This window comes from Polypterus senegalus, chromosome 6, assembly GCF_016835505.1.
Source record: "Polypterus senegalus isolate Bchr_013 chromosome 6, ASM1683550v1, whole genome shotgun sequence".
NCBI classification, from domain to species: domain Eukaryota; kingdom Metazoa; phylum Chordata; class Cladistia; order Polypteriformes; family Polypteridae; genus Polypterus; species Polypterus senegalus.
Genome location: NC_053159.1, coordinates 181,361,938 through 181,389,355, shown reverse-complemented (window position 1 = coordinate 181,389,355; position 27,418 = coordinate 181,361,938). Strand labels below are relative to the sequence as shown.

Sequence of the window (27,418 nt, the reverse complement as noted above, 5' to 3'; positions counted from 1 at the left end):
ATTCGTTTACTGTCCCGAATAAGGCACATTACCTGCATTGTGAGGGAGCTTCAGTTACAGCACTACAGCCATGTGGCGTGATTCCCCAAGGGTGATCTTCATTGTTGAGGATCCAAGTGGCTGGACCAGGCCAAGGGGACGCCCACGTAACACCTGGCTGCGGAAGATGTATGGTCATTTCCAGAGGGTGCAACTGGACCGTGTGTCTGCCTGGGGAGTTGCCAACTAGGATCTCTAGCTGTTTTGTCATGTGGTGGGTGCGGCAACATGCTGTACCAGTGCCTGCTCCTCAACCTGACCTGACCATTGGATCATTGGATCTGAATCTAGTAGAACACCTTTGGGATGTGTTTAAACAGGAGATTCACAGCATGAAGGTTCATCTGCCAAATCGGCAGACACCGAGTCATGCAATCAAGTCAAGATAGACCAGAATCTCACAGCATCTGCACACCCAGGCCATTTGACCTTAACTTACTCCTTGTACTGATACTGCAAATAGCACTCCAGATCCTGGATCTCATCCTGCAACTCCTCCAAAGAGCCAAGCAAAGCTTGATTAGATAAACTTTATTAATCTTATGGAGCAAACAGCAGCAGAAACATAAAACACAGGGATACAGACTCACATCACATATAATACAGACAATCAACTAATAGATAGATATGAAAGGCACTATATGATAGATAGATATTTCAAAATGAATTTAAATAATATGTCGGGAGGAAGCATTGAATTGCCTGCTAGCAGTAGGCAGAAAAGACCCCCAGAGCTGTTTCTTAGCCCACCGTACTGGAATAACCCTGTGGCTACAAGTGCTCCAAGACAGCGCCTCCCGGGGGGATGGAAGAGATTATTCATGATGGCTTCCAATGTAGCCCCCTGCTCCATAGGCCAGTATGGATATTCTGCTCTTTATATAACTCTTTATTGCCATCCTAAAAAGATCTGCTCATCATTGCAATGCCAGTTGTAATTTTGTTTGTGAATTTGCAAAATTTTATAGGCACCCCTGCCTCTGGTGATGGAATGTCAGACCATACTATGGGTGACTCATCCTTAACTGATGCCACTGCTCAGTGTCGTTACACTTTATTTACAGCCAGGTGACAAGATTTTTTCTTCTTTCTTTAGTTAAAATTTGCATGCATGTCAAACATACGTATTTAAAACAAATCCATTCTCACAAATCACAATATCACTGTTGTGTTTCAGCCAGGGTTCCCCCCACCCATCAGCTAGGGTTCTGATGCTGTTTTTTAGATTATTTTCTTTGTATTTTATGTTGATTATTTTGTTTATCAATGTGTATTCTTTTGTGCTCCTTGTGTTTTTTGGGTGGTCCCTGAAGAAGATGGGGTTATCTGCCCATCACCATTAGGGACTGATATTAGCCCTTGCAGTTCATTGAATGCCCTGGTGATGATGGCGAGTTTCGCTTGGGATTTTACTTGTGCTTTTGTGATTATTGGATTTTGAGCCCTTTTGCTCTCTATGTTTAAGCATTCTTTGCTTTTGGGATTTCTTATTTTTAGGGGCATCGTCCTGTTTGGCTTTTATGATCTTTAGAGATTTTCCTGCAGAGTATGTGTTGTGAAAATAAATCAATTTATTAATAAAAAGACTCTTAAGTGCCCTTTGTGTGACTAGCTGGGTTTTGACGGTTTTGCTCCATCTAGTAGCCTTTTTGAGCAATTATTGGGACTTTAGTACTTCAGAATTCTCAAGTTCATAACAATCACAAAGTTATTTTGTCAACTGTAGTTACAAAAATTGCCAGCTCTAGCATTTTTGCTTCCCTGGGTAGAATTGAAAATCTTGCTCCCAAACCTCAGAGTCTTGAAGGCAATTGCTATACATAGTTTTGCAAAGCTTGGGAGGGGTGGGGGGGATTCCCCTTTGGGGTTTTGAGCAAGACAGATATTGGATCAAAGAGCTTGGAGGATCCCCTGAGATTTGAATGAAAGATCGAAGAGTTGAGGGTGTGTCGCTCTTGTCATACATAAATATACCATATACAGTATACTCGCGTTTAAGTTCTCCTGCGGATAAGTCAGAGCTTGATTTTTTACTGTATAATTTCCTGTATTTTAAAATGTCAGTCGTATAAGTTGAATGCGAAAAACTCTCGCTATTGGTCCAAGAGATTATGATATATTAATATCCACCTAAGAGAGTAACAACGGAGCACATGGCCTTTTTTTCCCTATGTATTGTGCCTACGTGACCACACAGTAATACCCAAACTATTCTGAAGAGACATTTGCACTGTTTTGTGTTTTTTGTATCTCACGCCCTAATGCACCCTTATCTATGATGGAGCGTTCGATCAGAAGAAAATATGAAGCTGGTTTAAAATTAAAAGTCGTTGAAGTGACCGGGCCCAGATAATATTTATCCTCGTGTTCTTAAGGAGGCTAGTGAGTACATATATAAACCCTTGACACATATTTTTAGGAAGTCACTGTGCACTGGAGAGATTCCAAAGGACTGGAAAATGGCAAATATCATCCCATTATATAAAAAGGGTGACAGGGCAGATCCAAGCAACTATAGGCCAGTAAGCTTAACATGCATTACAGGAAAATTAATGGAAGGAATTATTAAGGATAAGATTGAGCAACACCTGGCAAGGACAGGAGTTATTCTGAACAGTCAGCATGGGGTCAGAAGAGGGAGGTCGTGTTTTACTAACATGTTGGAATTCTATGAGGAGGCAACAAAAGGATACGATCAAAGTGGAGCAGATGATATTATTTATCTGGACTTTCAGAAAGCATTTGATAAGGTGCCACATAAGAGGTTGGCCATCAAATTAAAAGAAGTGGGAGTTCAGGGTGATGTTTTTAGATGGGTGCAGAATTGGCTCAGACACAGGAAGCAGAGGGTGATTGTGCGAGGAACCTCATCAGAACTGGCCGATCTTAAGAGTGGTGACCAACAGGGGTCAGTGCTAGGGCTGCTGCTATTTTTAATATCTATAAATGATTTAGATAGGAATATAAGTAACAAGCTGGTTAAGTTTGGAGATGATACCAAGATAGGGGGATTAGTAGATAATTTGGAATCCGTTATATCATTACAGAAGGACTTGGATAGCATACAGGCTTGGGCAGATTTGTGGCAAATGAAATTTAATGTCAGTAAATGTAAAGAATTACACATAGGAAGTAAAAATATTAGGTTTGAATACACAATGGTTGGTCGGAAAATCGAGAGTACACCTTATGAGAAGGATTTAGGAGTCATAGTGGACTCTAAGCTGTCAACTTCCCAACAGTGTTCAGAAGCCATAAAGAAGGCTAACAGAATGTTAGGTTATATAGCACCTTGATCTGTGGAGTACAAGTCCAAGGAGGTTATGTTCAACCTTTATAATGCACTGGTGAGGCCTCATCTGGAGTACTGTGTGCAGTTTTGGTCTCCAGGCTACAAAAAGGACATAGCAGCACCAGAGAAGGTCCAGAGAAGAGCGACTAGGCCGATTCCAGGTCTACAGGGGTTGGATTATGAGGAAAGATTAAAAGAGCTGAGCCTTTAAAGAAGATTAAGAGGTGACATGATTGAAGTGTTTAAAATTATGAAGGGAATTAGTACAGTGGATCGAGACTTGTATTTTAAAATGAGCTCATCAAGAACACGGGGACACAGTTGGAAACTTGTTAAGGGGAAATTTCGCACAAACATTAGGAAGTTTTTCTTTACACATAGAACGATAGACACTTGGAATAAGCTACCAAGTAGTGTGGTAGACAGTAAGACGTTAGGGACTTTCAAAACTCGACTTGGATGTTCTCTTGGAAGAAACAAGTGGATGGGACTAGCGAGCTTTGTTGGGCTGAATGGCCTGTTCTTGTCTAGATTGTTCTAATGTTCTAAAGTGGGGAAAGAAATTGGTAACTGCGCTGCTGCAACAAAATTCGATGTGTCTGAGAAACTGATGTGAGATTGGAGGAGGAAAGAAGATGTAAAAAAAAAAAATAAATAAATGTCATATTTTCAGACGGGCATATAAGTCGGGGTCTGATTTTATGATCTATTTTTTGGGTTTCAAGACCCGACTTATACGTGAGTATATACAGTAGGTTTGAGGGCTGGCGGGGGAATTCCTCTTTACGTTTCACGCAAGTCGTATACACAGGTAAAATCGAACAGTGAAGGGCGGCGGGGAGGAAAGTTTCCTCTTAGGAGTTTCACGAGAATCTGATATGCTTGTAGGATTGAGGGCTGAATGAGGCATTCTTCTTGAAGTTTCACACGTGTTATAAATGCAGGGAATATCAAAGAGCGGTGTGTGTGTGCATCTTGTTAAGTTTCACGCATGTCATATGCCAAAGATCATCCAAAGCCACTGGCTTCCAAAGCTACTGGAGTTGTCTATTAAAAAAGTATCTATCTATCTATCTACTTGACAAACTGCTATTCCCCCCCAAAAAACTTTACCACCCTAGGCAACCCCCTGTTTTTCCTGTATGGTAGAGTCGATCCTGGTTACACACACTGGGGCTGATTTAGCAACTCCAATTCATCTAACTGACATGTCTTTGGACTGTGGAACTGGAGCACCCAGAGGAAAGCCTTGTGGACACACGGAGAGCATGCAAACTCCACACAGGGAACTCCCAGAGACATCGTCAATCAGTCTCTTGCACAGAGCACCGTACCAGATTGCTTTAAATCTTCTGTTACTGTTCCTGCTCCTAAAAGTGATAAAATAAATTGCCTGAATGATTACAGACCTATTGTTCTTACATCAGTTTTATTATATAATAATAATATTATAATTAATATAATATTATTATATAATAATAATAATATAATTTTTCTATAATTTGCTTGAACATTCTGGTTGATTTTGCGACTATGTATCGTGGTTCGCGTGCAGTGCCAATTTATTTGCGCGAGTCTGACAGACACGGGGCGGGGCTGAGGTGAAAGGGGTGGGGCCCTCCTCACTCACACGCCAGCCTCAGGGTGTACCTTACATCTGCTTAGCTAGCGAACAACAGAACTACTTGACCGATTTAGATCAGGTTTTTTTTCTAGAATTTTCTTGAACATTCCGGTTGATTTTGTGACTAAGAATCACAGTTCACTTGCAGGAGCGATATATTCGCTCTAATCTGAGACAGAGGCTGCAGGCCAAGTGGATGGGGAAGAGTGACGTCAGGAGAGGAGAGCCGGGCATGGCCCTCCTTGCTGTCCTGTTTTACTACTATGTGGGTGAAGCCATGGGGGATGGCTAGTGTTGGATATCGAGAAAATACATTTGTGGACGACACCAGCAACACGGGCCCTCACTTTGTGCTGGAGCACTTGGATTATAAAGGAACTCATGCCAGAATCCTGTTTGTTGACCAGTTCAGCTTTTATTGCTATTGGCCTTGAGCTGTAGTTAACTAACCTTCTACAGACTGAGCTGAATCTTGCCATCTGTAAATGGATTTACAGTTCTCTGATAAACTGGAAAGAATATATTCATGTGGGCTCCCACCTTTCAGACCCTCAGTGCAGGTGCCCCTCTAGGCTGCATACTTTCCCCCCTACTTTACTCCTTGTACACCAATGACTGCAGGCCCACTGATCCTTCAGTTAAAATCACCAAGTGTGCCGATGACGCCACCATTATCGATCTAATTACTAATGGCAATGAAACACCTAATAGAAAAGAGGTGTCTTGGTGCTTCCAAAAACCTAGTGCTCAATACCACCATGACAGTGGAAATGGCCATTGACTTTCACAAACAGCAGTTACAACCTCTCCCACTAGAAATGAATGATTCTGCATTCAATATGATGGAAAACTTCAAATTTTGTGGGCACATCTATCACAAAGTCTCTCAGCTGGGACATTAATATCACTTCTATCACTAAAAAGGCACAGCAGTGGTTTATGCCAACTATATTAAACATTTCTCAGCCAATCCTTGAAAGTGTAATCACGTTCTCCATTGTTGACTGGTTTGGTTCAGCAACGGCACACTCCAAAAATAAATGACAGTGTGTTGTGAGGTCTGCTGAGAAAATAACTGGCTGTGCTCTTTCATCTATGGCAGACCTGCATACATGTTGTGTCACTAACCGTGTCATACCACAAACTCACCTCACCCAGCTCATCACTTATTCCACAAACTCTGTTGTGTTAAATGCTTCATCCATCCATTATCCAACCCACTATATCCTAACTACAGGGTCATGGGGGTCTGCTGGAGCCAGTCCCAGCCAACACAGGGCGCAAAGCAGGAAACAAATCCTGGGTAGGGCGCCAGCCCACCGCGGGGTAAACGCTTCAGGTCAATTCAAAGCTCAATAGTTTCTTTCCCAGGGCCATAGCCCTCTCAAACCAGTAACGCAGCCTGTCTTTTGTGTATATTCATATACAGGGAGTGCAGAATTATTAGGCAAGTTGTATTTTTGAGGATTAATTTTAATATGGAACAAACACAGTGCTATCAGTCAATCCAAAATGTTAATAAACCTGAAACCTGAATGTTTCACAACGGAAATGTGAGTGTGAACATCATCAGGGGAATACATATGTGCGCACAATTATTAGGCAACTATTAGTGTGCAGATTTATTATGCAACTAAAGGAAAAATGAAAATTTTCCCATCTCACTTGTTTATTTTCATCTGTTATAGTGAGAATAATAAACAAACACCTCAAAATTTACAAATAAACATCTCTGACATTTCAAAAAACTAAATCAATCAATCAATGACCAATATAGCCACCCTTCTTTCCAATAACAGTCATAAGCCTTTCCATTCATGGAGTCTGTCAGTTTCTTGATCTGTTGACGATCAGCTTTTTGTGGAGCAGTGACTACAGCCTCCCAGACACTCTTCAGAGAGGTGTATTGTTTTTCTCCCCCGTAAATCTAGCGTTTAAGAAGTGCCCACAAGTTCTCGATAGGGTTTAGGTCAGATGAGGAAGGGGGCCATGTCATTATTCCTTCATCTTTAAGGCCTTTACTGGCTGGCCACGCAGTGGAGAACTTCGATGCAAGTGATGGAGCATTGGCCTGCATAAAAATCAGGGTCTTTTTCCTGTATCACTGTTTGAAGAAAGTGTCTTGAAAAACTGGCAGTAGGTTTGGGAGTTGATTTTGAGTTCATCTTCAATGCAAAAGGTCCAACTAGCTCATCTTTAAAAATACCAGCTCATACCAGTACCCCACCTCCACGTTGGAGTGGAGCTCTGTGCCCATTACTGATCCACAGGTCCATCCATCTGGTCCATCAAGAGTCACTCTCATCTCATCAGTCCATAAAACCTTTGAAAAAAATCTGTCTTCAGATATTTCTTGGCCCAGTTTTGACGTTTCAACTTATGTTTCTTGTTCAGTGGTGGTTGGGTTTCAGCCCTCCTTACCTTGGCCATGTCTTTGAGCACTGAACACCTTGTACTTCTGGGCACTCCAGGTAGGTTGCAGCTCTGGAATATGAAAGTACTGGAGGATAATGGGTTCCTGGTAGCTTCACGTTTGATTCTTCTCAAATCTTTGGCAGCTAATTTGCGTCTTTTGTTCTCAACACGTTTCTTGCGACCCTGTTGACTATTTGCAACAAAATGTTTGATGGTTCTGTGATCACACACCAATATCTTAGCAATTCCAAAAGTGCTGCATCCCTCTGAAAGACTTTTTACAATTTTTGACTTTTCAGAGTCAGTTAAATCTCTTTTTTGGCCCATTTTGCCCGAGGAAAACTAGCTGCCTAATAATTCTGCACACCTTGATATAGGGTGTTGATCTCCTTAGGCCACACCCTCCCTCATTACACAAATACACATCACCTGACGTGCTTAAATCCAATAAGCATTCAAGTTAATACAGCTTGGAGTTGGAATATACGCATAAAAATGATGATATGGTCAAAATACTCACTTGCCTAATAATTGTGCACAGTGTACTTATGAAGGTGTATATGTGTACAGTGCATGTACATGTATGTGTGTGCATATGCATGCAACACTACACACTCACTTTCACATCTTTATAAATGTACTATTCTGCAACTTTGAAGTTTTTCTTTTTAACTTGTGCTATTTATGTTATTTGTTACTTGTACATGATGTTGTGTTCTGTTATAAGCTGCTCTGAATCTACCAAGTCAAATAAAAGGGATTCTGATTCCCAGGATGCCATTCTACACACTTGCAAATAGTAAATAAGCATAACAGTGATGACTATACCACAAATCAGCTTAAGAGCATTACATGTAATGTTCTCAATAGAATCAAATAAATTGCATAAATTAAATAACAAATGAGGCATGTAAATCTGGACACAGGCTTCCCACTATACTTATATTTGTGTGACCCCAGAATAAGATTCTGCACACGTGCAAATGGTGAATAAGCATAACAGTGATGATTATAGCAACATTCTGATTAAAAGCTATACATATATGAATGCATGGGGATTTTAAAGTTCTCGGTAGAATCAAATAAAACATTAATGCATTTACTTCAGGACACAGGCGTTCTACTATACTTATCATATTTGTGTGACCCGTATGAGCAGAAGTCATGACAGAAAGCCGTTTTTGTAGAATTCGGTGCTTCGTACACGAAACTTAATGATTCCTGTTTCGGCGTGGTGCAATCACAGTCTCATCTCTGTGACAGACGGTAGAGGATGAAGCACAACTTGCTTCTCCGGCGTAGACGGCCGAGTAGTACGCGCATGTGCTTCCGCCCGCTCGTGACGTCACGGGGAAGGCGTACAGGTGTCCGTATACAGGTGTCCGTACGGTCACTGCAGTCGGGGAGGTGCAGAAACAGCGCGAAGACACGGCTCTCGCGAGAACTGGTGAAGCGCCCGTGGGATTTGGCCCTCGGAAAGGTTCATCCCGTCGGGTAAGTTTGTAAACACAGTCCGCATAAACTGTCATCGCGGTCGAGTGCGGCGCCTCACCTCTGGGCGAGATCGTGCATGCCTGCGTGCGAGTGTGGAGCACTTGCTGGGTGTCATGTCGCTGCTGCCTGAGCTGGAGAAGGATGCATTATAGCGGTCTAATAATAATATGGCGACGACAATATACCCAACCCTGCTGGACTCTGCTGTCGTTTAGATGTTGTCGCTCCTCAGCCTTGACGCGGTGGTGGCCGGTGACCACAGACACGGGCAGCTGCGTGGCAGTGCCATGGATGCTGGCTTTTCTGTGTGGGAGGGTTTGCCAGCTAACCCGGGTGCATATTCTCAAACGTGTTTACAGTGTTAGGTGTAGATGCCGCGCTGAAGAAGTTCGCTGTGCTCGCCTTAATGTGTTTGGATGATGAATTGGACATCGGACTTGTTGTTTAACCTCACGTCATTTGGTCATCGCGTTTTTAGGAGCGATCGTGTCCATTTTAGTCGCAGAACTACCGTGGCGTGTGCCGATCGCCTTTGTTGCATCAGACATAAAAACAAGTCTTGTCACAGTAACCGTTAGTAATATGGCAATGTCATGTGAGGGGGGCTGTAAAGTAACCGCAGCGGTAAATAAAAAAAAAGATATATATTTGCACAATTCATCCTTTCATTTGTCTGAGCTGTCATTTACTATACTGTGCATGTCCTAACAGGAGATAGTACCAGGACCGGGGTGCCAGCTCTTCACAGGGAAAAGTCGGGCGACCGCGACGAGTTAACACTTGCCAGTCAAGATGGCAAGCATGTCAATGGATAATGAGAGGAAACAAATGGTCTGGAATAAATCTGTGTGAACGACGGAACATGCAGATGCGACACAGACATCACCCTAGCCTTGACTATACTGGGGTCCATGTGTTTTGAAGAAGCAAGGCAAACTGTGATTCCCTTCTCAAGTGATTTTAAAAAAGCTGTCAGCAACTCCACTATAAGGTCTGGGAATGATGATTACAGCTGTCCTTATAGGTTACAGATATTTTACTCCGCCGTCAATGTCACAGTGCCCTTACCATCTGGTTAAACTTTTCACTTGAGACATCAAAGGGCCCTTTGTGAAAAGGAGATAATCATGGAAGCCTTAAACGTAATTCAAAAGAGTGCCAACCTGTATGATATGTGGCCACATGCCACAAACTGGTGCTGCAGCAGACAGAAAAAGTACACACTGTTGGCAGTCCTGCAGGGCACGCCATAAACGTTGTCAAGCGTGTCGTCTTTCGGAATGAGGTGCTGACTCTCTGGGGTTTCAAAAAGAGATGGGTGTTTCCTATGGCCTTGGATAAATGGCGCAACATGGCCTTATCATTCTGGCCCTCTAATCATCCCCTGTCTCTAATTGGCTAATTACCAGTCCGCCCTTCGCCGTCTAACAGCTAAAGCGTGATGAGTGTACTGGCGCTAGACTGTCATATCATTCAGATAGATGCAACACATTGGAGGTGGATGCAGTGGTTCCCCACTGTATTTGTAAAGTGCTATATAGGTTGAGAGCATGCGCTGATAGCGTGTTGCTGCACCCACCGCACGACGAACCACTAGCTCTATAAATGTAATTATCCATCAATCCATCCATTTTTCAACCCGCTATATCCTAACACAGGGGTCTGCTGGAGCCAATCCCAGCCAACACAGGGTGCAAGGCAGGAACAAATCCCGGGCAGGGTGCCAGCCCGCCGCAGGTCACACACTATGGGCAATTTAGGATCGCTAGTGCACCTAACCTGCATGTCTTTGGACTGTGGGACGACAGACACGGGGAGAACATGCAAACTCCACACAGGGAGGATCTGGGAAGCGAACCCAGGTCTCCTTAATACGAGGCAGCAGCTCAAATCAAACTCCATGCACCTGATATTGTTAGAATAATAAAGAATTTATTTACAATGCCCTCCATAATGTTTGTGACAGAGACTCATTGTTCTTGATTTTGCAGTTCTGCTCCACAGTTTAAAATTACAAATCAAACAATTCAGACATTGTGATTAAAGCACAAGGGATTTGCAGACATTTCAGTCACACAACACTTTTTCTACACGGTCCCCCCATTTCAGGGCAACATAATGTTTGCACACAGCAATGGAAGGTCTGGTAAAGCTGCTGTCATATTTAGGACTTTGTCGCTTATCCCTCACATGCACTGACTGCTTGAAGTCTGCGATTCACAGACATCACCAGGTGCTGAGGGTCTTCTCTGGTGATGTTCTGCCAAGTCTCTCATGCAGCCATCTTCAGCTCCTGCTTGTTTTGGGGGGCTTGTCCCCTTAAGTGTTCTCTTTAGCATATGGAAGGCAAGCTTAATTGGATTTAAACCGGGTGACAGCCATTCAAAAATGTTCCATTTTGTAGCTCTGATAAACTCCTGTGTGTCCTCAGCAGTGTGTTTGGCTCATTATCTTGTTGTAGGATGAAGTGCCATCCAGTGAGTTTGAAGGCCTTAACTTGAGTAGATCAGATGTTTCTACACACCTCCGAATTCATTGTGCCGTCAGCAGTCACATCATCGGTGAAGAGAAGTGTGCCAGGACCTGTGGCCATAAGCCATAACACCCCCAGCACTGCCATGTTTAACAGATGAGGTGGTGTGCTTTGGATCTCGGGCAGTTCCTTTTGGTCTCCACACTTTGCTCTTGCCATCACTTTGATGACGTTCATCTTTGTCTTGGCTTTCCCCAGAATTCTGTAGGCTCTTTGAAGTCCTTTGTCACAAACTGTCATCTGGCTGTCCTGTTTTTGTAGTCTCCATCTTGCAGTGTGTCCTCTGTGTTTCTGTTCATGAAGTCTCCTGCTGATAGTCGTCTCTGACACGTCCATATCGGCCCATGTGCATGATCTGTCAGGCAGGCATTGGGGGGCTTTTTCTTGACCATAGTGAGGATTTTTCTGTCATTAGCAGTGGAGGTCTTCTTTGGCTTACCAGTCCCTTTTTGATTCCTGAGCTCACCAGTGCCTTCTTTCTTCTCCGTGATATTCCAGACAGTTGATTTCAGTCATCCTAAGGTTTTATTCTTGTCTGCAGTTGTGTTTTTCTTGTTTCTCAGCCTCATAATGGCTGCTTTGACTTTCATTGGCACAGCTCTTGTCCTCTTGTTGAACAATGGCAGCTACAGACTCCAAAGGGTAGAAGCAAGCTGAGGTATATTATAAAGCCATGAAACCGTCGTGAGGAATCAAAAACACCTGTGATGGCAATTGTCACAAACCTGATGGTGCCCTGAAATGGGGGGGGACCACATAGAGAAAGTGTTGCGTGAGCAAAACGTATGCAATGACCCTTAAATGAAAGTCTACAATGTGCACTTTAATCACGATATCTTAATTGTTTGAGTTGTCATTTTAAACTTTGGAGCAGACGGGTAAATAAAGCAACAATTACGGGAGTCACTGTTTAGGAACGATGTACAAAAGCCCAGCCAACCCACAGTGTCACTCTATTAGCCCTTGCGTCCGCCTTGTCCATGCAGTTGTCTTTATGCTTTTGCATACGTACGGAACATCTGCAGGTTTCACACATCTGTGTGGGGTTATGGAAACATTTATCCACAGACAAGGTGTGCTGATGTGTATTATGAAAATTGCCAGTTAATTCAGTTTTGTTCATTATTCGCTATCTAGTTGTGCTACTTGTGTATGATGGGTTGAAATCTAAATAATCAACATAGAGCTCCGTGTTAATATTTGCAGGCACCATGTAATGCACGTCTGTTACAGTATATGCTCTTTGGTATGGGACTCGTAAAAGCAGCGGTAATGTTTGGGTGTGCCGTCTATTGGATAGCAAAGACATAGCAACCAGACATACACACTGGCTACCCGTCTCAAACAGATTAAAATCTGCATAATCAGCTCTGTTATATGGCTTTTGGTATGAGATTTGTAAAAGTGGTGCTATCTGTTGGAATGACAAGTGCAATGCATTTTATTACTACAAATGCTTGTAATGTGCCATCTTTTGGAATGACAGAGACGTAGCAACAGAACAGAGACACAAACACTTTAATTACGTTGGACTAGCTGCGCTACCTATCAAAGACTTAGCTGAAATCTAAGTAGTCAGCATAGTCCTCATTGTTAACGTTTGCAGTGTTCCAGGAAATAAAAATGTCTCTGTCATATGCCATTTGGTATGGAATTCATAAAGGCAGTGTTAATATTTCTGTTACACCATCTATTGCAATGACAAATGCAAGGCATTTTAGTATTACAAATGTTTGTCATGCACCATCTGTTGGAGTAACAAATGCATATGTCTCTGTTATATGCCATTTGTTATGGAATTCATAAAGGCAGTGTTGATGTTTGTGATGCACCATCTATTGGAATGACAAATTCAATGCATTTTATTACTACACAGTTTGTGATGCACCATATGTTGGAATGGCAAATGCAATGCGTTTTATTATTACAAGTTTTTGTTGCTCCATCTGTTGAAACAGAAAATGCATTGCATTTTATTACTACAAATGTTTGTGATGTTGCATCTGTTGTAATGACCAATGCAGTGCATGTGTCTGTTATATGCTATTTTACATGGGATTCGTAAAAGCAGTGTTGATGTTTGTGATGCTTCATCTGCTACAATGGCAAATGCAATGGATTTTATTACTACAAATATTTGTGTTGTGCCATCTGTTAGAATGACTAATGCAATGCATCTAAGACATAGCTGAAATCTAAGTAATCAATGTAGGTAGTGAAATTGTGATATAGCGGGTTGGATAATGGATGGATGGATGGAATACACAATGAGAGGACTGAAAATTGAAAGACCACCTTATGAGAAGGATTTAGGAGTCATAGTGGTTTCTAAGTTACTGACTTTCCGACAGGGTTCAGAAGCCATTAAGAAGGCTAACAGAATGTCAGATTATATAGCACCTTGATGCGTGGAGTACAAGTCACAGGAGGTTCTGCTCAAGCTTTATAACACACTATGGCAGAAGAAATTTAATATCAGTAAATATAAAGTATGACACATAGGAAGTGAAAATGTGAGATTTGAATACACAATGGGGGGGTCTGAAAATCGAGAGTCCATCTTATGAGAAGGACTTAGGAGTCGAAGTGGACGCTAAGCTATCGACTTCACGACAGTGTTCAGAAGCCATTAAGAAGGCTAACAGAATGTCAGGTTATATAGCGCCTTGATGTGTGCAGTACAAGTCACAGGAGGTTCTGCTCCAGCTTTATAACACACTGGTGAGGCCTCATCTGGAGTCCTGGGTGCAGTTTTGGTCTCCAGGCTACAAAAAGGACATAACAGCACAAGAGAAGGTCCAGAGAAGAGCGACTAGGCTGATTCAGGGCTACAGGGGATGAGTTATGAGGAAAGATTAAAAGAGCTGAGCCTTTACAGTTTAAGCAAAAGAAAATCTAATTAAATTAAATGTAAAGTATTACACATAGGAGGTAAAAATGTTAGGTTTGAATACACAATGGGAGGTCTGAAAATCAAGAGCCCACCTTATGAGAAGAATTTAGGAGTCACAGTGGACTCGACGCTATCAACTGCCAGACCGTATTCAGAAGCCATGAAGAAGACTAACAGAGTGTCAGGTTATATAGCGCCTTGATGTGTGGAGTACAAGTCACAGGAGGTTCTGCTCAAGCTTTATAACACACTGGTGAGGCCTCATCTGGAGTCCTGTGTGCAGTTTGGGTCTCCAATCTACAAAAAGGACATAGAAGTGCTAGAAAAGGTCCAGAGAAGAGCAACAAGGCTGATTTGAGGACTTGGACAGCAGAAAGGCTTGGGTGAATTTGTGGCAGATGACAATTAATGTCAGCAAATGTAAAACATTACACATAGGAAGTAAAAATGTGAGGTTCGCATACACAATGGGAGGTCTGAAAATTGAAGGATTTAGGAGTCGCAGTGGACTCTAAGCTATCAACTGCCAGACAGTGTTGAGAAGCCATGAAGAAGGCTAACAGAGTGTCAGGTTATATAGCGCCTTGGTGTGTGGAGTACAAGTCACAGGAGGTCCTGTTCAAGCTTTATAATGCACTGGTGAGGCCTCATCTGGAGTCCTGTGTGCAGTTTTGGTCTCCAGGCTACAAAAAGGACATAACAGCACAAGAGAAGGTCCAGAGAAGAGCGACTATGAGGAAAGATTCAAAGAGCTGAGCCTTTAAAGAAGATTAAGAGGTGACATGATTGGAGTGTTTAAAATTATGAAGGGAATTAGTACAGTGGATCGAAACGGTGACTTTTTAAAATGAGTTCATCAAGAACAGGGGGACACAGTTGGAAACTTGTTAAGGGGAAATTTCACACAAACATTAGGAAGTTTTTCTTCACACAAAGAACCACAGACACTTAGAATAAGAGACTAAGTAGTGTGGTAGACAGGAGGACTTTAGGGACCTTCAAAATGCTACTTGATGTTATTTTGGAAGAATTAAGTTGATAGGACTGGCGAGCTTTGTTGGGCTGAATAGCCTGTTGTCATCCAGGTTGTTCTAATAGCTGCAGTGTTTTAACACACAGTATATCTGTAGACCACAATGTTTATCTAGACTCTGTTTGTTGTTATGACATACTGTATAGTGATGCAATACTTAAAGTGAGAGAAGCCAATCTCAAACATGTGGGGCCAAGTAGCCATTTCTTCTGTCGCAGCACTCATTACAATGTGCAGATTCAGCATCAACCTTCAGTTTCCTTGCTACTGAGCTCCTAAATGGAAAACAGCAATTTTAAGCTTTTTATTTTCCCTCAGTGTCAAGTCTATTGTTCTGTATCTTTTTCTCTCACCCTGATTGAACACACAGATTGGAGGAATTGTTGGGGATGTTTTAGGGAGAACTCCTGTGGATGGAGCCTTTTCCATGCAGGATTTTGCCACTGCTCATTACCCATTTTTTAACGGGTTGTCCCCAGATGTGTGTTCTCTTTCAAGAATCACATCGGGCTCTGCGTGACTAAGGCTGGATTACAAAAGAGAATGGCAGAAGGGGTAACAGAATTCAAACCGGACAATTTTCTTCTTCTTTCGGTTGCTCCCATCACGGGTTGCTACAGTGGATCATCCTGTCCATCTTGCTTCGTTGCCCTCACCACCTTCATGTCCTCTCACCATATCCATAAACCTTCTCTTAGGCCTTCATTTTTTTCTCTTCCCTGACAGCTCTATCCTTACCATCCTTCTCCCAATATACCCAGCATGCATCTCTCCTCTGCACATGTCCAAACCAGCGCAATCTCGCTTCTCTGATTTTGTTTCCCAACCGCCCAGCCTGAGCTGACCTTCTAATTTCTAATCTGAACATCTTTAACTCTGCCACCTGCAGCTCTGTCTCTTGTTTTTTGGTCAGTGCCACTGTCTCCAGCCCATATAATATAGCAGATCTCACTACCGTCCTGTAGACCTTCCCTTTCACTCACAAATCACTCCTGACACTCTTCTCCACCCATTCCACCCTGCCTGCACTCTCTTCTTCACTTCTCTTCCACAAACCCCATTACTCTGTACTGTTGATCCCAAGTATTTAAACTCATCCACCTTCACCAACTCTACTCCCTTCATCCTCACCATTCCTCTGACCTCCCTCTCTTTACACACATGTATTCTGTCGTTCTTACTGACCTTCATTCCTCTCCTCTCTAGAGCAGATCTCCACCTATCCAGGGTCTCCTCAACCTGCTCCCTACTATCGCTACAGATCACAATGACAACATCACATGTCTAATCTCATCTGTCAACCTGTCCATCACCATTGCAAATAAGAAAGGGCTCAGAGCTGATCCCTGATGTAACCCCACCTCCGTCACTCCCACCGCAGACCTCACCACTGTCACACGTCCCTCGTACATATCCTGTACAACTCTTACGTACTTCTCTGCCACTCCCGACTTCCTCATACAATACCACAGCTCCTCTCTGTCACCCTGTCATATGCTTTCTCCAGGTCCACAAAGACGCAATGCAACTCCTTCTGGCCTTCTCTAAACTTCTCCATCAACACCCTCAGAGCAAACATCGCATCTGTGGTGCTCTTTCCCGGCATGACGCCATACTGCTGCTCACTAATCATCGTCCACATATTGATCTGGCAAAATTTTACACCAGATACCCTTCCTAACGTAACCCTCCGCATTTATCCGGGCTTGGGACTGGCATGAAGAAACACACTGGTTTGTGCATCCCATGTGGCTAGGTTAAAAATAAAGTAATTAAATATTATATACAGTATGATTACTTATTATAAAGGAGAGATGCTCCGATCAAGGTTTTTTAAGGCTGGTACCAATCATTAGTTTCACGTTACTTAGTGATCCAATTCCTTTTGGGAGCATGTGCTGATATTACATTGGCACAGCCACCACGTGACGAACCACCTTGATTGAGATCCAAGTGCAGCGGATGACACCACAGCACCACACTAGGACAGTGTGCAGTTTTTATTTATGGTGCCCGGAGTGCCAAACCTTCCACCAATCCGCAGATTTTCCCTGTAAGTTGGAGAACGTTTTTGCTGGGCTGAATGTGGATTCATGTCATCCCCAGGGTGAAGCAGTTGAAGATTAAGGGCCTTGCTCAACATCCCGCAGGAGTAGAGTCACTTCTGGGGTTTGCATGATTTGAACTGGCAACCTTCCTTTTATCCCTCTAAAAAACATTTTGCACTAACCTGCATACCTTTTATGAAGGAGTGCTGCAGCTAATACCATAAGGCTTAAAAAAGCAGGGGCGAAAAAGAATGTTTATTGTGTTTTTTAGTGCAAATTGGCCAATTTACTTTATATTGGTGGCGATCGATCGGAAAATCCCTATTATAAAAGACTAGCTGAAATACCCAGCGTTGCCCAGGATAAAAATAAAGTGTTTTTTTTTGTAATTGTTTGATAAAAATATAATTAAAAAAAAAACCACATCTTTAAAAATAAAATTAAATTAACAAACAATAAATACTCACTAATGTCCTTGTCTTGCGGTCTTGTATGTATGTTATCATCCAGTTGACGCTCAGAACCGGCCAACTCTATTTAATTTGAAAAGCAATAGGGGCGCGGTGCTGCTCAAACATAAAGAATGCTGGCAGTCGCCTGCTATATACTAACTGTGTAAGCCGATCCTAGAAAGTATTGAAATTGTCAGAACTACTCTGGGCATCTCCCTGCTATGAGGATTCATGTTGCCGATGTGCTCGCATCGTTTGTGAATTAGTAGCTAAGCGACTGTCTTTCTTAGGAGGTTTCCTTTTGCTGGTGTGCTGGCCTCGCTTGCATATCCTCAGAGCTGGAGCCCTCAACCCGACACTACGTCTCACTTCCAGGCCGGACAGACACACACACTTCCACATGTAGAACTCTATTTAATTTCAAAATCAACAGGGGTGCGGTGGTGGCGCTTAAACATAAAGAATGCTGGCAGTCACCTCCAGTTCGCCCTCTTGTGGTCGTTCTGAGTATCAACTGGATGATAACGTGTATACAAGACCGTAAGATCACCCCCACACCCTACCCAGAAAGGGGGTGGGTTAGGGCTGATTTCACCCTACTGTATTTTTAGTCGACCAATGAGAAACGTGTACCAAGCTTCATGAAAATCGCTCCAGCCGTTCGGACGTGATGCTGGAACGTACACACATTGACTTTTATTTGTATAATATAGATTATGGATTACAAGCAGGGTGTCACTTTTGAATTATTTTTACTTCTGTGTAAAAAGCTGCACATTTGCGGAGCCAGCCTTTAAGCCAGTAAGTCTGTAAGTATGTGAATTTCCCCTTGGATCTATCTATCTATCTATCTATCTATCTATCTATCTATCTATCTATCTATCTATCTATCTATCTATCTATCTATTATATATTGCCTTTCATATCTATCTATCTATCTATCTATCTATCTATCTATCTATCTATCTATCTATTATATATTGCCTTTCATATCTATCTATCTATCTATTTATCTTTCTATTATATAGTGCCTTTCATATCTATCTATCTAAGTCTGTGTTTGAAGCTGGCGTACCACATTTTGGCTTTATTTCATTTTTTACCTTGACTTATCAGTAATACCGGTACCACTGAAATCTACAAGGGAATCAAGGAACGCTCCGAGCCCCACAGATAAAATATCTTTATATACAATACGCTACCGTGTCTGTCCAATTCTCTGTCCAGGATTTTAAATCACCTGTGGCTTGCAAATCATTTGACGTGTTGACCTGAAATTTGGTACACCTGTACTACGTGACGTCTACTGTCCGCTTTCAGGGTGATGATTAACCTCCAAGGTTATTCCTCTTTTTATTTTTATTTTATTTTATTATAGAATCAATTCTCGGCAGCAGCCAGCAGGACGGCCATGTGAGACATTTATAAGGGTGCCGTTCTCATTCCGTACCACCTTCGCCATCACTTCCTCTACCTCTTCATATCTTGAATCATTCTTCAGGCAGATTGAAGACTTAAGTGCCAGCTTAAGTGAAAAATTAAGGAAAATGTACTAAGTAATTGCAACACAAACACCAACTTAATCACTTTTAATGTGAAAAGATGGCGACGAAAGAAGGGAAAAAGCAGGCTGCTAGGGTAGAGGAAAGAAGATCTGCTCAGGAAGCAGCAAGCGCATCAACCTCTGAGCAAACAAATGCTAAACTACAGAGAAAGAGGATGGAAGCTAGGAATGCTCAAGTCAAGTGTATTCATTGCACGATATGCAGTGTGCCATCACTGGTGTGTATGTAATCACACTGAGGGCACACACACCTGCTCGATTAAGAAAATGTGTAAAATTTGAAACACATAAAAAGGAGAACCAAAGATCAAGAAGCCAACAAAAACAGAAACGCTTATTTGTTTCCACATCATCCACTGATTAAATCCTAAGCTAAAATATGAACCTTCTTGTGTTCTTGTGTAAATGACAAATATGCACTTTTTACATCCACAACACGAGCCCCCCAATATTCAAATGTTAGAACAATCTAAACGAGATCAGATATTTTGGGGTTGCTTTGTTGCTTCTGTCCCTGGATGCCTTGGCCTGTGTGTATGACATCATGTAAACTAAAGACTACCAAAGAGTTTTAAAACGCAATGTAGGACAAAACACCAGAAAGCTGACTCGGACCAAGATTATGGGTCTTCCAGCAGGACAATGACCCAAAGCATACTTCAACAAGCCCCCAAAATGTGGCCAGCAATGAGTCTGACTGGTCTACAGTCGGGTCCATAAGTATTTGGTGGCACAGTTTTCATATTTTTGGCTCTGTGCACCAAGGTTATTATCATCTATTTAAAAATGAAATCTTGAGGCGAGTCTATTGCCAAGAGATTTTTTTGAGGTCCCGCCCTCCTCTCGACCACGCCCACAGTCCTCTCACCTCTCATTCGTGTGAATGCTTTTGTCAGACACAGTTCCTGCGCGCTCAGCTCTTATAAATTTTTACATTTTCCTCACTTTAAGTTCCCAATAAAAGAGCACGTATTATGTCCAACTCTTATTGAAGAATTTCACCCTGAAGGGTTATCAACAGGAAGAAATGAGTAATCGGGCAATCCTAGCACAGAGAAACGAATTAACATGAAAACTGTCAAACGGTTACATGGCAAATTGGTTAAATGTCTGTGCTGTCGAACAATTCTGACGTGTAAAATTTTAACAGGCGACAAGAAAGGTAATGAAGTACATCTTTCACGGAACACATTAGACACCAAAGGAGATCTTGCTTTGCCACTCGTATTAAAACATTTACAGTGTGTCGTTAGAATAGCTTTTGCAATGACAATTAACAAATCACATGGACAAACATTCGAAAAAGTCAGACTATTTATTGCAGAGAAAGAAACGATATTCATTCACGGGAAGTTATAAGTTGCGTTGTCACGATGTATCTCCAAACAAGGAATCAAAATTCAATGCGATTATTAATTCAAAAAAATATTGTTTAAAAAGTATTTCCATGTTAATTTCAAAGCCAAACAGCACGAAAACATTTAATGCAACGAATACCACTAACGCAACATGAAAAATAAGTTTCTTTCAATTTATTACATGTTACTATTTTTCACTATGGTTAATTACTACCTGTAATGTAAAATAGTTAGCTCTATTATGCATATGTAACAATTCCCATGAAAATAACAATCTGTTTAAATTGTACAGCTGCTTTACCATACGCGAGCGGCAGATCCACGAAGTGGCTAGTGCATAGCGCCCAAGTGAAGCAAGCAGGGGGCGGAGCCTCCTAGTAGTTAACAAAAACTGAGATCAAAACTGAAACTGTTATTAAAAAAATTGAAATAAAATAATTAACAAAACCAAAAAGAAAAACTAAACGAAACTATTAAAGTAGCTGGAAAGACTAACTGAAATAAAATAATAATTTACTAAAAATATTCTTGCCGTTAGTCTTTAACCCTCGTAACTTTTGACTCTGAAACGGGAAATAATCGACCACAAGCCACCCGCATGTATTCATCCAGCAAACAGTGGCTGGTGACGGAGGGCGGCTGTTCACACAGCATTTGCGGTGACAGAGCGAGCTGAATACGGGTGCATAAAGTGTGTGACCCTCTAATGTACTCATTTCTAATCCTGGCCATCCTCGTCACACCCAATGCCAATCTTAGCATCTTTAACTCTGCCACCTCCAGCTCTGTCACCTGCTTTCTGGTCAGTGCCACCGTCCCCAACCCATATAACATAGCTGGTCTCACTACCGTCCTGTAGACCTGCCCTTTCACTCTTGCTATTCCAATGCAAACGAAAGAAATAAATCATGTGAATGCCAAAGCATTCGAAATTGCAACAGTTTGTTTGGTGAAGTGCAGGGATGACAATATTTTTGGAAAATCTAATTAAAAAAAAAATGAGCTCAAGACTATTTTCATTGATTTTCTTTTCCAGGCAAGATACTATACATGACTAAGGCCGAGTTTATTTGTTTCTTATTCAAATTAGTGCAGCACCGAACTCTCGTAAGCAGCCTGGCTTTCCAGAGATGACACTTTGTTAAAGTTTATGTAAAAGAAAAACCATTTGATTGCCCTAAACCAGGGGTCTCCAACCTTTTTTCCCCAGAGAGCTACTTTTACAAAATGAAAATGGCCGAGAGCTCCTCATGTTTTCTGACGTTTATTCTCATAGCTTATTTCAACCCAAACAAACTGAATAAGCTTGTTTTGCCCGAACATGTACAAAATGTTGGTGTCCACAACTCACATTTTGCATTAAAACATCACAAAAAAAATATTTAGTTCACATGCAAGAGCATTTTGTATGTCTGTATGCATTTTCTATTGTATCTCACACTACTAAATTAAAACATGAATGCTGTCACAACAAAACAATGCAATTCCAAACACACAGATCTGACTTATTCATTTGTCATTTTGTCACATGTCAGTGTGTCACTTTATTCACAGGTCCAGTCGCATGTGTGACGTGTTGTTTAGTTAGTCAGATGACTGGCACTGCATGGAGTCAACAAGAGAGGCAGGTGTCTGGTGGAGTGGAGCCACTGAGGTTCACTCTTATGGAGTCATTTAAATGTTCGCCTGTCAGTCGTGTTCTGAACTTTGATTTCATGACATTCATGTCAGACTCACAGAGGTATGGAGACCCGAACAGAGCAGACATTTTCAGAGCTGCTTGGTGAAGATTCTTATAGTTATGTGGCTCTACTAAGCTCCAGAAATGCTGAGAATGCTGTTGAGACTTTAATTGCACATTATTTTGAAAGTGTACTAATATACAGTACGGTATCTATACTAATAAAAGGCAAAGCCCTCACTGACTCACTCACTGACTGACTCACTGACTCACTCACTGACTCACTCACTGACTCATCACTAATTCTCCAGGTTCCCGTGTAGGTAGAAGGTTGAAATTTGGCAGGCTCATTCCTTACAGCTTCCTTACAAAAGTTGGGCAGGCTTCATTTCGAAATTCTACGCGTAATGGTCATAACTGGAAGCTATTTTTCTCCATTTACTGTAATGGAGTTGAGCTCGAAAGCCGTGGGGGGGCGGAGTTTCGTGTGACATCATCACGCTTCCCACGTAATCACGTGAACTGACTGTCAACGCAGTGCGTAGAAAACCAGGAAGAGCTCCAAAAAGCGCTGAATAAAACATGCATTATATAATTGAGAAGGCAGCGAAACAATAAGAAGTGAGCGAGTGACACATACTACCATATTCATGAGTGTTGCTACTTCAGAAACAAAGCACGGTGTAAACCTAAACTTTAAATTAAGTTCATAGACAGGCTGCCGCTGGCGTTTGTCATGCCCACGACTAATGCGGGATACAAGTTTAATGAGAGGACGCAGGATATAAACGAGAGTTTTGATCACTTTGTAACTAAGTTAAAATTGCAGGTGAGGGGCTATGCTTATGCAAATTCCGAGAGACTGTGTTTGTGGGGGGATTGACAGTTAAGGCGGGTGGGGGAGTCACGTCATCATCTCCCCTCCCATTCACCTCATTTCGCTCTGAGCTGAGCTCCGCAGCTAACGCACGCAGTGTAATACAGAAGCGACTTTGTGACGCTGCCACCAAATACTCACAGAAAAATCCACAAGTTAATACACACACTGTCTGTAGAGTTTCTCCACACTGAATCCTCCAGGCACTACTTACAAAAGGTTACATTGACAATCGTGTTACGTTATTTTTAAAATGTTTCCTTTTCTTAGCACAAGCACAGCTGAGAAGCTTCAATGCATGTGCTGTATAACGCGTTAAAAAATCACACATTTAATCACACTTTGCAATACAAGCAAAGGGGAACTTCTGTCAATGCATGATTTCCTGGTACACCGATTACATTGATCAGCGCATCCCGATTCATTTTAGCCTCGCACCCCCTTGGTTTGAGAAGAAGTATGAAAAAATATGAGGTTAACACAGAAAAACAGATCACCAATTCAAGCTTTATGAATAATCGATTCGCCATCAATAATTGTTTTGGTAAAGCCATCCTCAGTGTGATCCTCCTTCCATGTTATAATTTTTCCGCCACTAGCCATGATTAAATGAACGGTAAAAAAGTAAGAGCGAAGCGAGGGTGACTTATTCAGGCAGGCAGGCGACAGCTCAATAACTCGAATTTGGATATAAGTAGCTTCTATTTAGTCGCCAGAAATATCTTTGTTAGGAATGGAAGATGAATTTAGTCTTTAAATTTCTATGGTAAAGAAAAAGTTATGCAATGATGACTACATTTAACTATATAAAGTCAAAACTTGTATATATAAAGTCATTTGCGAATATATAAAGTCAAAACCTGAATATATAAAGTCAGCGCTGGAATATATAAAGTCAAAACTTGAATATATAGCCTAAAGTCATTCCCAAATATATAAAGTCAAAACCTGAGTATATAAAGGCGGCGTTGGAATATTTCGGAATATATAAAGTAAGCGCTGGAATATATAAAGTCAAAACTTCAATATATAAAGTCAGCGCTGGAATATATAAAGTCAAAACTTCAATATATAAAGTCAGCGTCGGAATATCCATCCATTTCCCAACACGTTGAATCCGACCACAGGGTTACGAGGGTCTGCTGGAGCCAATCCCAGCCAACACTGGGCACAAGGCAGGAACCAATCCTGGGCAGGGCACATGCATCATTTTCAAAACTTTAACCAAACAGTGTTTTTTTAATTTATTTTTCTAAATACGTTTTTGTTAAATTACTTCAGTTCAGAGTCGTTTCAATCAATAGATTTTGACTTTCACTTTATATATTCAGGAGTGAGTTTATATACTCCGATGCTCACTTTATATAATCAACTTTTGACTTTATATATTCCAGCGCTGACTTTATATATTCTGACGCTGACTTTATATATTCAAGTTTTGACTTTATATATTGTGACGCCGACTTTATATATTCACAAAATCAATTTATTTGCCAGTTTGGCACCCCATAGTATATGTGTGTGTGTATATATGTACACATGTATGTATGTGTGTGTAAAATATATATATATATATATTTATATATATATATTGTGAACTTTGCCCGGACACAGACAGGCGGACATGTTGTTAAAATACCACCACACGTTTATTTACAATATTTACACAAATAATAATGGTCACTCAGACCCAGTCCAAAGTCCATAAAGTGCACAAACCCCAAAATGACACTCAGTCCTGGCCACAATGCCTTCTTCTCGGGCGCCTCCACTCTCTTCTGCCTCGTCCTTCTTCCACCCGACTCTAGCCTCGAATGAATGGAGACGGCCCCTTTATAGAGGACCCGGATGAGCCCCAGGTGTTCCCGGCAATCTTCTTCTGGCCACGCCCCAGTGTGGCGGAAGTGCCGGCTGTCCTCCCGGCTGCTCTCCGGGCGCCGTCATAAATCTTCCCCCCAGCACTTCCGCCACACCAGGTCCCCAAGGCACTGGGGTGCCTCCTGGTGGTGACCACGGGCCCCTACAGGGAAAGGCTTCCATGCCCTTGACCCGTGGCCCCCAAAAGCAACCCGGAAGGCAAACCCCACGTGATCCAGGCAGGGCTCGGACCCTCTTCCGGTCCCTCCTGGCGTCCCGGCCGGGTCATGGCACCTGGCATCCCTGACAATATATATATATATATATATATATATATATATATATACACACAGTGGTGTGAAAAACTATTTGCCCCCTTCCTGATTTCTTATTCTTTTGCATGTTTGTCGCACAAAATGTTTCTGATCATCAAACACATTTAACCATTAGTCAAATATAACACAAGTAAACACAAAATGCAGTTTTAAATGATGGTTTTATTATTTAGGAGAAAAAAATCCAAACCTACATGGCCCTGTGTGAAAAAGTAATTGCCCCTTGTTAAAAATAACCTAACTGTGGTGTATCACACCTGAGTTCAATTTCGTAGCCACCCCAGGCCTGATTACTGCCACACCTGTTTCAATCAAGAAATCACTTAAATAGGAGCTGCCTGACACAGAGAAGTAGACCAAAAGCACCACAAAAGTTAGACATCATGCCAAGATCCAAAGAAATTCAGGAACAAATGAGAACAGAAGTAATTGAGATCTATCAGTCTGGTAAAGGTTATAAAGCCATTTCTAAAGCTTTGGGACTCCAGCGAACAACAGTGAGAGCCATTATCCACAAATGGCAAAACATGGAACAGTGGTGAACCTTCCCAGGAGTGGCGGCCGACCAAAATTACTCCAAGAGCGCAGAGGCGACTCATCCGAGAGGTCACAAAAGACCTCAGGACAACGTCTAAAGAACTGCAGGCCTCACTTGCCTCAATTAAGGTCAGTGTTCACGACTCCACCATAAGAAAGAGACTGGGCAAAAACGGCCTGCATGGCAGATTTCCAAGACGCAAACCACTGTTAAGCAAAAAGAACATTAGGGCTCGTCTCAATTTTGCTAAGAAACATCTCAATGATTGCCAAGACTTTTGGGAAAATACTTTGTGGACTGATGAGACAAAAGTTGAACTTTTTGGAAGGCAAATGTCCCGTTACATCTGGCATAAAAGGAACACAGCATTTCAGAAAAAGAACATCATACCAACAGTAAAATATGGTGGTGGTAGTGTGATGGTCTGGGGTTGTTTTGCTGCTTCAGGACCTGGAAGGCTTGCTGTGATAGATGGAACCATGAATTCTACTGTCTACCAAAAAATCCTGAAGGAGAATGTCCGGCCATCTGTTCGTCAACTCAAGCTGAAGCGATCTTGGGTGCTGCAACAGGACAATGACCCAAAACACACCAGCAAATCCACCTCTGAATGGCTGAAGAAAAACAAAATGAAGACTTTGGAGTGGCCTAGTCAAAGTCCTGACCTGGATCCAATTGAGATGCTATGGCATGACCTTAAAAAGGCGCTTCATGCTAGAAAACCCTCAAATAAAGCTGAATTACAACAATTCTGCAAAGATGAGTGGGCCAAAGTTCCTCCAGAGCGCTGTAAAAGACTCATTGCAAGTTATCAGAAACGCTTGATTGCAGTTATTGCTGCTAAGGGTGGCCCAACCAGTTATTAGGTTCAGGGGGCAATTACTTTTTCACACAGGGCCATGTAGGTTTGGATTTTTTCTCCCTAAATAATAAAACCATCATTTAAAAACTGCATTTTGTGTTTACTTGTGTTATATTTGACTAATGGTTAAATGTGTTTGGTGATCAGAAACATTTTGTGTGACAAACATGCAAAAGAATAAGAAATCAGGAAGGGGGCAAATAGTTTTTCACACCACTGTATCATGTTACGTTATTTTTAAAATGTTTCCTTTTCTTTTTCATAACTTCTTTAACACACTACATCTCCGCTGCGAAGCGCGGGTATTCTGCTAGTACATACTGTATATATATGCCAGCAACACTCATGACAATGACAAAACAATTACATTGTCAATCATGTTACTTTATTATTAAAATGTTTCCTTTTCTTTTTCATTACTTCTTTAACACACTACTTCTCCGCTGCGAAGTGTGGGTATTTTGCTAGTCTATATATATAATTGACAAAGGGCACGCAAGACGCCCGCCCACTCACAGAGCCC

General features: G+C 41.8%; 1 protein-coding gene across 6 annotated transcripts in view; it reads left to right on the top strand.

The window, feature by feature from the left end:
- The first annotated feature begins 8,779 nt into the window (after window positions 1-8,779).
- The window catches only part of atf2 (activating transcription factor 2), a 224,207-nt gene continuing 205,568 nt past the window's right edge, over window positions 8,780-27,418 (top strand). For all 6 annotated transcript variants that reach the window (XM_039757684.1, XM_039757680.1, XM_039757683.1 and 3 more), the window contains exon 1: window positions 8,780-8,864. The gene's annotated coding sequence lies outside the window, so the exon portion shown is untranslated. The remainder of the gene's footprint in view (window positions 8,865-27,418) is intronic.